General features: G+C 48.8%; 1 protein-coding gene across 12 annotated transcripts in view; it reads left to right on the top strand.

The window, feature by feature from the left end:
• Positions 1 to 12,359, top strand: part of TRERF1 (transcriptional regulating factor 1) — a 212,400-nt gene that overhangs the window by 77,082 nt on the left and 122,959 nt on the right. For 10 of the 12 annotated variants that reach the window (XM_086706859.1, XM_086706856.1, XM_086706857.1 and 7 more), the window contains exon 3: positions 9,454 to 9,536. The exons of the other annotated variants lie outside the window; for them this stretch is intronic. The gene's annotated coding sequence lies outside the window, so the exon portion shown is untranslated. The remainder of the gene's footprint in view (positions 1 to 9,453; positions 9,537 to 12,359) is intronic. 12 annotated transcript variants of the gene reach the window in all.

Raw genomic sequence — 12,359 nt, 5'->3', positions numbered from 1 at the left:
TAAATGCCCACTGGAAGCCAACAGGGAGGGCTGTTTGAAAGGAAAGGAAATAAGCTAGAGCAGAGTCCAGTAGGAGCTTACAGTCTAGTTGAGTGTTTGAGGGAGAGAAGACGGGCACATACCTCTACCTAAAACAGCACAACACTTCTGCAGACTGGTATTTCTCTCTGGACAGTTGAGTGTACCATTAGTCAAGACTCAAGCCCAGTGGAGGTGGACATTTGAGGGACCAAAATTGTTGAAGGCTTCCTTCTTACAGGATAGGAGGTGGTGCCAGTCCTGGGGCCTCCACGAGTATTTCCCAAAAGGCCTCATATAGGCCATAGAGGCTTCTGGGTGGAGCATTGGCCAGTTGGAGTTTGAGCAGTTTTGAAGTCTCAACGTTCTTAAAAAATGTCTCTTGGGGGTCCTGGAAGTTTGAAGAGTTGGCAAACATCCTTCACCTTCAGGGCCTCAGGAGAGGCTTAAACACCAGCCATGTTCCCCACACGCCTCAGGAATTGCCCAGAACCACTTAGAAGATGCGATGTTTCACTGGAAGGACCTCAGCCTTCCTCCCTGTGGTGTTGCTTAATCTCATTTCTTTTTTCTCTATTCCTGTTTTTTCCACCCACTCCTGTTGGCCTAGACCCAACTAGACACTGGAAGGGTAGAGTGAATTGTGGGCAAGCAGAAGGATGAAAACTCTTTGCTTGGGCCTCTCTTTGCTACATTTTGGCATCAAGTTTCTCCAGATTTTTCTCTCTGCTGGGTCTTGGATGTGCTAGGAGATGGCCCAGACATCCCAAATGCCCCTTCTCCTCTGAACACATCACACATCCTCCGGCCTCCAGATGTTTAAGCTCATGGTTCTTGCTGCCTGGAAGACTCTCTCACCCCTCTTCACTGCCTCGTTAGACAGTAGGGAGCAGTGGAGACTGTGTGTGGAGAATTCCATAGAGTATACTCCATCTTAAGAGTTTCTAGACTCCCGATCTACAAGTTGTGGGTTTGATTGCTCCTTGGAGCAGGTCTGGCTGCTTGCCTTGGCAGACACTCAGGAAGGAAACAAGTAGGGGTGGGTGGCACAGCCTCGATAGAAACTTAGAGACAGGGACCAGAAGAGACCCTCAGGAGAGAGCACTGATCCATGTGGCTCAAACTCAGGGAGAAGGGCGAGATGAAGCTGAGGCGGCCAGACAGGTCCCAGAAGGGGCTTGACAGCTGGGCTAAGGCACCTCTTCTGCCGCTGTTCCTGGGGACTGGCGGGGCTTGGGCGTGGCTTGGGGTCAGTTGCAGTGGTAGACTCGGTCCCAGAGAGACCTCTTTCATTTTACAAAAAGGAGATTTCTCCATACGTATCACCAGACTGGCCCTGCTCTGGCACCTTTGCTTCTCAAGGCTATGTAGGTTTCAGAGATCAGATAATGCTTTAGGTCCAGGTTTTAACCTTTCATTATTCCCTTATAATGTAAACAGAACATAATAAAGATAAGCAAAGAAGAAAGGGAAGTGAAATTAATGTCACCCATAATCCTGCCACCTAGATATCATTTACATTTAGAACTTGGGGATGGAGACTTCCCAGGTGCTTTTCTGTATTTACAGAGTGGAAGCAAACTACTTAGATGGTAGATACTTAGATACTATATTTTGTAACCTCTTTTGTGTGTGTGTGTGTGTGTGTGTGTGCGCGCACGCGCGTGCGTGCTCGTGTGAGAAAGAGAGAAAGGGGGAGAGATTTGTTTTGTCCCATTAAAAAAAATGCTTGCCCCAAATTAAAACTGAAAGAGTATAAAGAGAACGCCCCCTGCCCTCCCGTCACCCCTAATCCTATTCCTCAGAGGTGGTCCTCTTTAAAAGTTTCCAGTGTATCCTTGATGAGGGAAAAATGTAGAAGGGATAACGTGCATGGAACAACAACCTGGGAATACTGGTTGTTGTAAGTTGTGCAAATATCACTTGTCACATGTCATTCTGGAGGAAGGTGAAGGGTGGGTTTGGAGAGACTGGGAAGTAGTTTGTAGTCAGTGAAGGGGCTTTCAGAAACATATTGTGGAGGAGCGCCTGGGGGGCTCAGTCCATTAAGCATCCGACTCTTGATTTCGCCTCAGGTCATGATCTCACAGTTTGTGGGATTGAGCCCAGCATCGGGCTGTGCCCTGAAAGCACGGAGCCTGCTTGGGATTCTTTCTCCCCCCCTCTCTCTTGCCCCTCCCCACCTGCACACGCACGCTCTCTCTCAAAATAAATAAACTCAAAACAAAAAAAAGATATTGTGGAGTTAGGGAAAGGAGGAGATGGCGAATTTTTGAGGCCTGGCTTTTGTTTGGGTTTGTCACCTGGATGTTGTGAGGAGCCGGGTGAGTAGAGGTGCGGGAGACTGTGGGCAGGGGCCAGATACTATTAAATCTTACCTCCTGGACGAGGATTGAGGTAGGGCCAGCAGCAGGTATGCAAATGAGCAGGAGACCTGTCTGGAAGCAGTGACAGTAATTGGTAGATATTTATAAAAATACCCTTGCTTGACAAAACCAGAAGTTGGTAACTCTGTGTTAGTGCCCCAAACTAAGAGAGAGAGAGAGAGAGAGAGAGAGAGAGAAGTTTCAAACAAATCTCTGAATGCTAAGAATCTGAGTTGAGACTGCAGAACTGGATGGAGAGTCTCTACACGTCAGATTTGGGTTCTGGTTTTGTCTCTGGCTATGCAGTCTTGGACCGTGCCTTAATTTGCTGAGATCTCCATTTTCCTAACTACAACAGATCCACTGTTCTTAATCCTGGATGCACATTAAAATCACTAGGAAACTTAAAAAAAATACCCAATGCCGGATCCCCACTCCAGCCCAGAGGTGTCCGACGAATCTCTGGGGATGAGGCCTGGGAATGCAAGCCAATGTTCAACCCCTAGGTCAGGTTTCTCCTAATTGCTCATTTTAGCCCGAAAACGTTGCAATTCTGCGTGTCGTATTACATAATTTCGTTCCTTTCAAATACGGTGCACAAAATGTTATAAACTTGTTACAGACCAAGAAGTTTTACTTTTGATGAAAAACTCCCCTTAATTCTTAGTTGGCCAATGATATAAGGCCAGCGTCCTCTGTCATTAGTCAGAATCCTAAACAGAATGAAACATCAAATAATTAATTTTTGCTCCGGGAGTTGAGAGCCCGGACTTTAATTTCTCATTCTCTCATTTTGAAGAAGCTACTGACTGGAGGCCTGAGTCCACCTCCATTTAAAAGAAGACCCTGAAAAGTTCAGAGAGGAGACATTACTGGAAATGTCTTCTGCTAGAAGAATCATATGTACCGTAAGTTCCAAAATAAGAGGTCCAGTTGGGGGAGTCTTTATCAGATCTAAATTCTACATGGAGTAGGGGATGTTTAAAGAGATTGGGTGCTGTTTTATCTTTACCATAGAAGTTTTTGGTTTTGTCTTTTCCTAAATGAGTCATTTTTTTTTTAAAGGAACCTAACTTGGGGAGGTGGGGAAAACACGGCTGGAGGGTGCCAAGGAGGCAGTGGGTGGGCAGTGAGGCTGACGGGACTGAGCTTGCACTTGGGCCTTTCACCCGGGAGGGCAGGAACCAGGGACCTGTGTGCTGAAGGTGCATCAAGAAGAGCGACACCACCCAGTAGGGGATAAGGTCGTAGAAATCATATTGACGTGGTTTATTCATTCATCAAGCACGCTTAGCAACCGTATGGTCCGGTCTCAAGGCTCAGTCCGCAGGTGCTGAGAGAGTGTGTACAGAGGGGAGGAGATCTCCTAGTTTTCACTCTGGGGGAGATGGGACACAGATGATGGACGTTAGGTGTGTCGCCGTTTGTCTCCACTTAACATGATCTGAAGTTACGGTGCCCATGCCAGCGTGAACAGTGCAAGTAACACGAAAATGTTAGTGCCAGGCAGCATTTCAGAGGGAGGAAAAAATGGCAGCCTGGTGACCCCATTGTGGAGCGGTGGGGGGGGGGGGGTGGCTGGTGAAACACACATTGGCCAGACATCTCCACACATCACTTCCTCTTTCTGTGCTGAGTTCTCCCAGCTGAGAAGTGATCCCACACACCTAAGTCACCCAGGCCCCTGGTTGCTGTTCAGGGGGCGGTGTTCACTGCTGTCCTTGATGCCTAAGGAGGTACAGGAAGGACAGAGGGTGGGGAGGAGTTGACAGACCCTGCCTTTGGAAAACCAGAGCAGCTCGTGTGATTTGGCCCACGTGCTTGGGGTGAGGAGGAGCACAAGGCAGGGTGCTCCCTGAGGCCCAGGAAGAGTTTTGTGCATTTGGAATGCTGGGGGTGGGCACGCTCCTTTTAATCCACCCTGACCCCCGAGAGGTGCTGGTTTTCATCTTTTCTGAGTGGTGTACAACCTCCCGCAGTTGTGCCTGCGTATTTGCTAAGTTTGTCACAAACTTCCTGTTTGGGTCCGGTGTGAGGCCTGAAGCTTTGTTGTGTTTTGAAACCCGGGTGTTCACAGAGGTCCAGCGCCTTCTCTCTTAGAGGCCATGGGGTGGCCCTTTTGTTCTCCTTCCCTTTGCTGACTTTGGCCATCTTTCTTTGCAAACCTTCTCTCTGAGAAGTGCCCTGTAGCTTCTGTACTTGTTCTCATTATACAGGTTTGAGAGTTCTGAGATTTGAAGGCTGGAAGGAGGGAGGGGGACAGCATTTATTGGGCCCCTTATATAAAGCCAGGCACTGTGCTAGATGCTTTTATACATTTGTTTTATTTAGGCCTCACATTAGCTCCTACGGAAACAGGCTCAGAGAGGTTGAGTGACGAGCCTAAGATTGGACAGCCACTGGGTGACAAGGTCAGGACTGGATCCGAGGGCTGACTGCAGAGCTCTTTATTTCAACTGTGTCATGAGGACCATACTGTGCCTTCAGTTCCGCTGGTTTCAGGAGACTTGGATTTCTTACCGGGCCTCTTCACAGACGGCATCACCTTGACCCCTATAGTTTTCTCCCAGATCTTTTTATTCAGGTATGGGGTGTGATTTGATGGCCTTTACTGACTTTCATCTTCCCCACTCATCCTCCTCCTGTGGCCTCACGAACCCCAGAATTACTGTGTGGTTCCTGACTAATGACTGAAGTAGGTTAGGGCCAACTCCCAATTCCCCAGAAATGGAGTATCCTTTTTCCTACTTCTGGGCATCCAGGACTGACCATTCTACTCATCACCACGAACCCTGTTGAGCTGGATTTCTCACATCTCAAGCTCTTCGCTTTAACAAGGAAGAAGACAGGACATCTATGTCTATGGGAGCATGTGAAGGGGTAGCTAAGGAAGGATGCCAAGACCTTGAATATGTAGGAGCAGGAAGAGGACGGGGAGCTAAATCTATCTAGCACCTCCTTCTCACTGGGATAGCTCTTATAGGATGCCAGACTCCAGGTGCTCCTGTGGAGGAACCAGAAGTATGCTTCCAGATACTTGAAGATGGCCTTGTGTCCCTTCCCTGACCCATCCCAGTTCTGTATTTTCTGAAAAACTCCTACAAGTATATCATCTGAGCTACATGAGAATTGTTCTGTAGATCAAGTCACGTTTGCCATTCAAGAGGCCCTGTGTTGAGCAGTGGGCAATTCCAAGCATTTTCTTTTTTTTTTTTTTTTTTTAAATTTTTTTTCAACGTTTTTATTTATTTTTGGGACAGAGAGAGACAGAGCATGAACGGGGGAGGGGCTGAGAGAGAGGGAGACACAGAATCGGAAACAGGCTCCAGGCTCTGAGCCATCAGCCCAGAGCCCGACGCGGGGCTCGAACTCACGGACCGTGAGATCGTGACCTGGCTGAAGCCGGACGCTTAACCGACTGCGCCACCCAGGCGCCCCTCCAAGCATTTTCAACACGAATACTAGTCACCCTCACGGGGTTTGCGGTGTACATGGAAGGTAAATGCAGTGAGCTCAGAGGAGCCAGAGAGCTATGAAGCTGGGGTGGTGTGGCTCAGTGAGCTGCATGAGAGGGCCAAGAGCAGGGGGTCAGAGGGGTGGAGCTGCAGGGGGAGGGGAACACCAGAGGGGTGGGGCAGGCAGTGCATGTGGGAAACAAGATTGAAGAAGCTAATATGGGGGGCGCCTGGGTGGCCCAGTCGGTTGGGTGTCTGACTCTTGATTTCAGCTCGGGTCACGATCTCAAGGTTTGTGGAATTGAACCCCATGTCGGGCTGTGCGCTGACAGTGTGGAGCCTGCTTGGGATTCTTTCACTCTCCGCCCCTCCCCGACTCGCGCAGGTGCGCGCGCTCTCTCTTGCTCTCTCTCCTCTACAAAAAAGAAAAGAAAGAAGCAGCTGATGTGCATCCTTCATGAAGGGTCCCAAGGACTGGCTGTCGAGTTTGAAATTTTCCTGTTATCAGGAGCTGCTGAGGCCAACTGAACCGGACGGGGTTAGGTAAAAACAGTGCTGTAGGAAGACTCCTCTGGCTGGGTGCCCTGTAAATGGGGAATGCCGGGAGGTAAGAACGCATGGATCCTGTTGAATTCTAGGAGTGGCTCTGAGGGCTGGGACGAGGGTGGTGACATGAATACAGAATGGAAGACGGAGACATGGAAGATTTCAAACCCCAGCTCTGCCCCTTGCTGCCCATGTGACCTCCTCGAGCAGGTTACTGAATTTCTTGAATCTCAGTTTCATCGACTATGCATGGAAGCTAAAACCACTTCACAGGACTGTCGTGTGAGGGTTTAACTTGTGTCACACCCAGCACGCAGCTGTGGGTGCCCGGGCAGAGTAGGAATCCTCTTGTGGTGTACGAGACTCGATGTGTGACTAAGAGGGAGGAATCGGGAGTGCAGGGTGAGGGCTCGGAGGGCTCTCCAGGGTCTGACTTTGGGAGCCTGGGACAGTCATGCAGCATTGGCAGAGGTGGACGGAGCTGTTTGGGCCTCCGGATTCGGTTTGGGGAAGACTCAACCCAGGCTGCCGAGGGCCTCTCCAGAACCCCACAGCCCTGAGGATTGGGTCTCTCTGAAACCAAGGCTTCTAGCTTCCGTTGGGCCCTCTGTGTTGCTGGCCAGCAGTAGGCTCTCTCTCTCTGACCGCTGTCACTGCTGGGTGAGGCCGGTGAAGCACTGAGGGCACAAAATTTAAGGAGGCTTCTGGTTTTAGGGCCACCCCTACACCTACATGACTCCTCTCGGTGAGGTGTTTCACACCACATCCCCTATCAAGCTCCTGTCTGCCCTTATTCATTCAGGAGACAGCCTGGCTTCATTTATTCATTGACAGGTTCTAGCAGCTCAGCTTTGAGCCCTCAGGTTCCTGTCTTCGCTCCCTTGTGGGTACTGACATTGGGGCTCATCCAACCTGATTTCCTTCCCCTCAGAGATGGACGCATCCCCCCTCCCGGCCAGAGAGAACCTTCTTCCTGTACGTGAATCTCCCGCATCTCCTGTCACTCCTGGGACCTCACCCCCTTAAGGAACCCAGTTCAAGCCGAACCTCAAACCTTCACCGTCTCTAGTTCTCATTCCCTTTTCTCCTCCCCTCACAGACAGATGTCTGGAAAGAACCTGCCCTCAGGTTTTGCTTCTTAATTGACACAGCCCACTCGGGCTGGCTTCTGCCTATGGGAGGTGTGCCTGGCACAAGGGAGGGACCTGGTTGGATTTGCTGCAGAGGACTCCTGCCTCCCACAGGAATTGCCCTCTGTCACCTGTGGCCTCCATATTACCACACCCAGTGGATGCTCCACTCCTTATCTTTCTGGACTCTTTGCTACTTTTGACATTGGACAACTTCCCCCTTTCTGCACCTCTCTTGGCTTTTTTCATTCCATAAATAAATCTCTCAGCAATTATTTATTGAGTACCTACTAGGTACCAGTATCCGGGACAAACCATAATACCGTGCCCCTGCTTTCAAGGAGTTTACAGACTGGTGTGAGGGAGGAAGGTAAAAATACAAACAAATGTCAGGTGCTGATAAATGCTACGAAGAAAAATACAACCGGGGAGGGGCATAGGATGGGCGCTGGGGTTTATAGGGGAGAGTCTCACTGAGAAAGTGACATTGTCACAGGAGCCTGAAGAAAGTAAAGGACGCCTGGGAGAAGAATGTTCCAGGCAGAGGGAAGAGCAAGTGTAAAGGCTTTGAGGGAGGGGCCTGCTTGGGGATGTTTGAGGAGGCCATCCTGGCTGGAGGAGATTGAAGAAAGGCAGGGTAGGAGAAGAAAACATCAAGGAAGAGGCCAGGCCAGGTCATGTGGGCCTTAAAGGTCATTTCAAGGACTTTGCCTTCTATTTTGAGAGAAATGAAACACTATAGGAGTGTTTTGAGCAGAGGAGTGATTTGTTGTTGTTGTTGATTCATTTTGAGAAAGAGCATGGGCATGGGCATGGGGGAGGGGCAGAGAGAGAGGGGGGGAGAGAATCCCAAGCAGAGGCTGCACTGTCAGCACAGAACCCAGCGCGGGGGTCTGTCTCGTGAACCGTGAAGTCATGACCTGAGCTGAAATCAAGAGTCGGCGCTTAGGTTAAGTGCCACCCAGGCGCCCCAAGAACAGTGATTTCTGAATGATCACTGAGGCTGCCGTGGGACCATGCTGTATTAGTTTGCTAAGGCTGCCATGACAAAGTACCACAAACTGGGTGGCTAAAGTCACAGAAGTATATTTTGTCACAGTTCTGGAGGCCAGAAGTCTGAGATCAGGGTGTTAGCTGGGCCTCGTTCCCTCTGAAGATAGTAGGGAAGGATCTGTTCCAGGCCCCTTTCTCACCTTCTGGTAGTTTCTGGGCTTGTGACAGCAGAACAGCAACCCTCTCACACATCGGCATTCTCCCTGTGTGAGGGCCTGTGTCCTAATTTCCCCTTTATGTAAGGATACCAGTCAGACTGGATGAGAGACCCACCCTACTCCAGGATGACCACCTCTTCACAGCTAATTACATCTGCAGTGACCCCATTTCTACATAAGGCCCTCATCTGAGGTACTGGGGTTAGGACTTCAACCTAGGAATTTGGGGGACACGCAATCCAACCCATGGCATAATTCAACCCACAGAATAGATGGATTATGGAGAGGCAAGGGTGGAAGTAGGGAGACCAGTTAGGAAGTTATCGCAATAGCCCAACAAGAGAAGCCGCTGGCTTGGACCAACGTGGTAGCCATGGAGGTGGTGAGAAAGTGGCGAGTCTGGAGATATTTTGAAGAATCACGTTGCCATCATTTGCTGGTGGATTGGATGCAGAGTGTGAAGGAAAGAGAGGAGTCGCCGTGACTCCTGGGTTGCAGGCCTCAGTAACTACAAGGGAGTTGGGTGTCTTTTCTTTCCTAAATTCTCCTCTCCCTTGGGGACCCTCCTCAGCAGCTTTTGCAGGGTCCTCCTCCAGGGCAGGCCTATCAACTGTTGGATTCTTCAGGGCTCCATCCTGGGCTGCCTCTCTGGTCTCTCCTGATCGATAGGATCTTTCTCATGTTGAGGGCAAATATCCTGAATGTGCTTTTTGGGTCCTTCCCACAGGCCCCGGCTCTGGAGGATGCTGAAGGAGGAAGACATGGAAGCAGGACGACCCTGAAAGATTAAGCCTCCCAATCCTGCAACAGGTATAGCTGCTCTGAAATGCTTTGTGATGAAGGAGTCCTAAAAGTGTTTCTTTGATACCTGCGGTGTGGAAAATGCCTTGCGAAGGGGAGGGGGGCTGCCGTGGGCCTGGACAACCCTAGATTTCTGGAAAAGGTCTCTCTGGGAAATGGTTGGCGATTATGGATTCACGCACTGGAATTCAGCATCCCTTCGAATGGGGCTGAGGGCACCGTGCCTTGTCTCTCTTGACTTTGCAGTTGTTGTGAATAGCGGAGGAGCCAAAGGACCCTCATGGATGGTAGCTCTATCTGCGTTCAGGGGGAATTAGACATCTCTGGAGAGCTGCAGTACGGAAGGCTGCGCTGAGAACCCCCACAGGGCCTGTCAGAGGCAGATTTCTGGCCCTCCATTCTCTTCCAAGCTCAGTTTGTCCCTCTAGAAAATGGGCGCATAGCTGTGATTCTTCTGCCAGGCCCCACGCAGACGGTGTCTGAAGGGTCAATAAATTTGTGTATAAACAGATTTTTTTTTTTTTTGTATGTTTAAACCCCGGCATAGCAAGAGATGGCTATTTTCCACAAATTCTCAGTGACGGCAGGGAAGGAGGGTGGCGGGTGTCTAATTTGATATGTGCAGGTTGTTTTTCTTGGCACGCGCCACACTTTTCATCTCTCTTATGTAGGACTCAAAGCTGATTGCTTCTGTTTCTCTTTTGTTGTGCTTGATTTTGATTTAATTTTTAAGCCATTGTGTCTTGGGGTTCCAGTAAGAAACAGATGGTTCACTCAAATGGAGTAATCTAAGAGCTTTTCCTGAAGGGGCTGTTTGTAGTGGCGTAGGCAGGGTTAAGAGAACCGAGCACAGGATGTGGAAGCATCCCAGGGCTAGGGACGTCAGGGAGCTGTTACCATACCTAGTCCTGAAAGAAAGAGGGAAGGGCTGGTTATTAGAACTGGAAAGAGAAGCTACATGGAAAGGTTATCTCTGGTAGAAGGGTGCAGTCAACCTTCAGCAACTCTGCTGGGGAAGAGCCAGGGGAATAAATCTCCTCACTGAACTCACTCATCAGTTCTCCCGTCTCCTGATGATGCCTCCCGTTAGGCACACTCAGCCAGAAGCTAGAAGGCGGGGAGCCATACCGATGCTGTCCAAAGAGATCAGATCCTCTGGGGAAGCAGAGCTGAGTGGAGAAGGGTGAATGTAGAGGTGCGAAAGGGAAATATCTGACCAAGCAAGAGATACAGGTTGCTTAGGTTGTATTGCAGAGGATATCTCCATCCAAAGAGGGGTTTTGTTTGGTGGAGTGAGCGAAACGTTGCATTATTAGGTCAGCCACATAGATCTGTTGGACTGTGAGGGCTGGTAGGAGCAACAGAAATCCTCTAATCAAACTTCACCCTTTTTTAGTTGAAAAGACCCAGGAAAGTCAAGTGACTTGCCCAAGGCCACTCATGAATTCATGAAAGTGTTTCTGGGAAGCCTGTGACATTTTTAGGAGAAAACCAACACAAAACCACTTGAAACAGTTGTGAAACAGTGTAAAGCAAAATCCAGGTACTTGCAGGAGAAAGGTGTGAATTAGTGTTTGTTTTTTTCTCACGTGTCAGTTGGGATTCTTTGGGGTTGTGACTGTCATAAAACCTAACTCAAAAGTGCTCCCACAGCACAGGGAATTAACTAATCAGCTCATGTACTTGCAAAGTTAGGGATGGGGTGGGCTGTGTTGTGGATGTGAACTAGCAGCTCAGCATGATGTCAACCATTATTTCTTTCCATCTCTCTGTCACTCTTCCGTGATGTCAGTTCATCCTCAGGCTGGCTTTCCTCAGGGAGGCAGAATGGCTGCAGGAGTTCCTGGGCTCATAGTTGCATCCCTCTGGTCAGGAGGAAAGAAGCATTCCTTCTGGTAAAGAAAGTCCTTAGAAGACTGAGAAAGTGTCTTTCCCAGAATTCCATCCCCAGGAAACCAACCCTGGCATTTCATTGGCCCAAATTGAGCCATGTGCTTATTCCACAGCCAATCCCAGTGCCCTCTGTTGATTGGCAGGGATGGGAGGTTTTTCTGGTTGGTCTGTCCCTCTACTGGAGGAGTGTGTCAGCTTTCCCTAAAGCACCAGGACTGGCAGGAAGAGGACAAGACAGAGCCGGGGGGGCAGGGAGGAGATGGGTACCAGGAAAGTGGCAGCTGACATCCACTATACTGTATCATGCATAGAAATCTATAGAAATTCCACTGATCTAGACCCATTGTTGGAAGTAACAGTGAGACGAAACCTGTTTTTAACTAGTGAAAGTCTGCATTTTAAAATATCTTACCATAGCATAGTTTCAGACAAAATCTTCCCAAACAGTTCCCAGACAGGCTTGCAATTAGCATCTGCTTCTCACTATGTCTTAAAACATAGGACCTTCTAGTAGATTGATCGTGCCTTCTACTAGTCTGTTTAATTTCTCATATGCTTATTCAACCTTTTTATAGCCAGAGTAAACGCTAAACTCAAATTCTGGGTTAGTGGAGATTAAATTACATTAATGAAGTTCCTCATTTAAACCTTATCTATAAAATGGGAGTAGAATAGCACCTACTTTATAGGTCCGTTGTAAGGATTAACTGAGATAATCCAAGTAAAATGCCCAGTGTCCCAGTGGCTGGCCCAACAAATGTTATCTTTATTTGCTTCATATATCTCCCAATATTGTCACATTTATGTGTTTATGTGTGCATTTAGTCTAGGAAATTAACTCTCTTCACTACAAATTTATTGTTTGCCACTGATTAGTTCAGTTAGAGATGAGGTAAATAAAGGTGCTAAAAAATTTAGTGTTTATGGATTTTTTTTCCA

The sequence above is a fragment of the Puma concolor genome, chromosome B2 (genome assembly GCF_028749965.1).
Source record: "Puma concolor isolate L17-30 chromosome B2, mPumCon1.1.hap2, whole genome shotgun sequence".
NCBI classification, from domain to species: domain Eukaryota; kingdom Metazoa; phylum Chordata; class Mammalia; order Carnivora; family Felidae; genus Puma; species Puma concolor.
The sequence above is the reverse complement of the archived record's forward strand: the minus strand, read 5'-3'. Positions and strand labels throughout refer to the sequence as shown.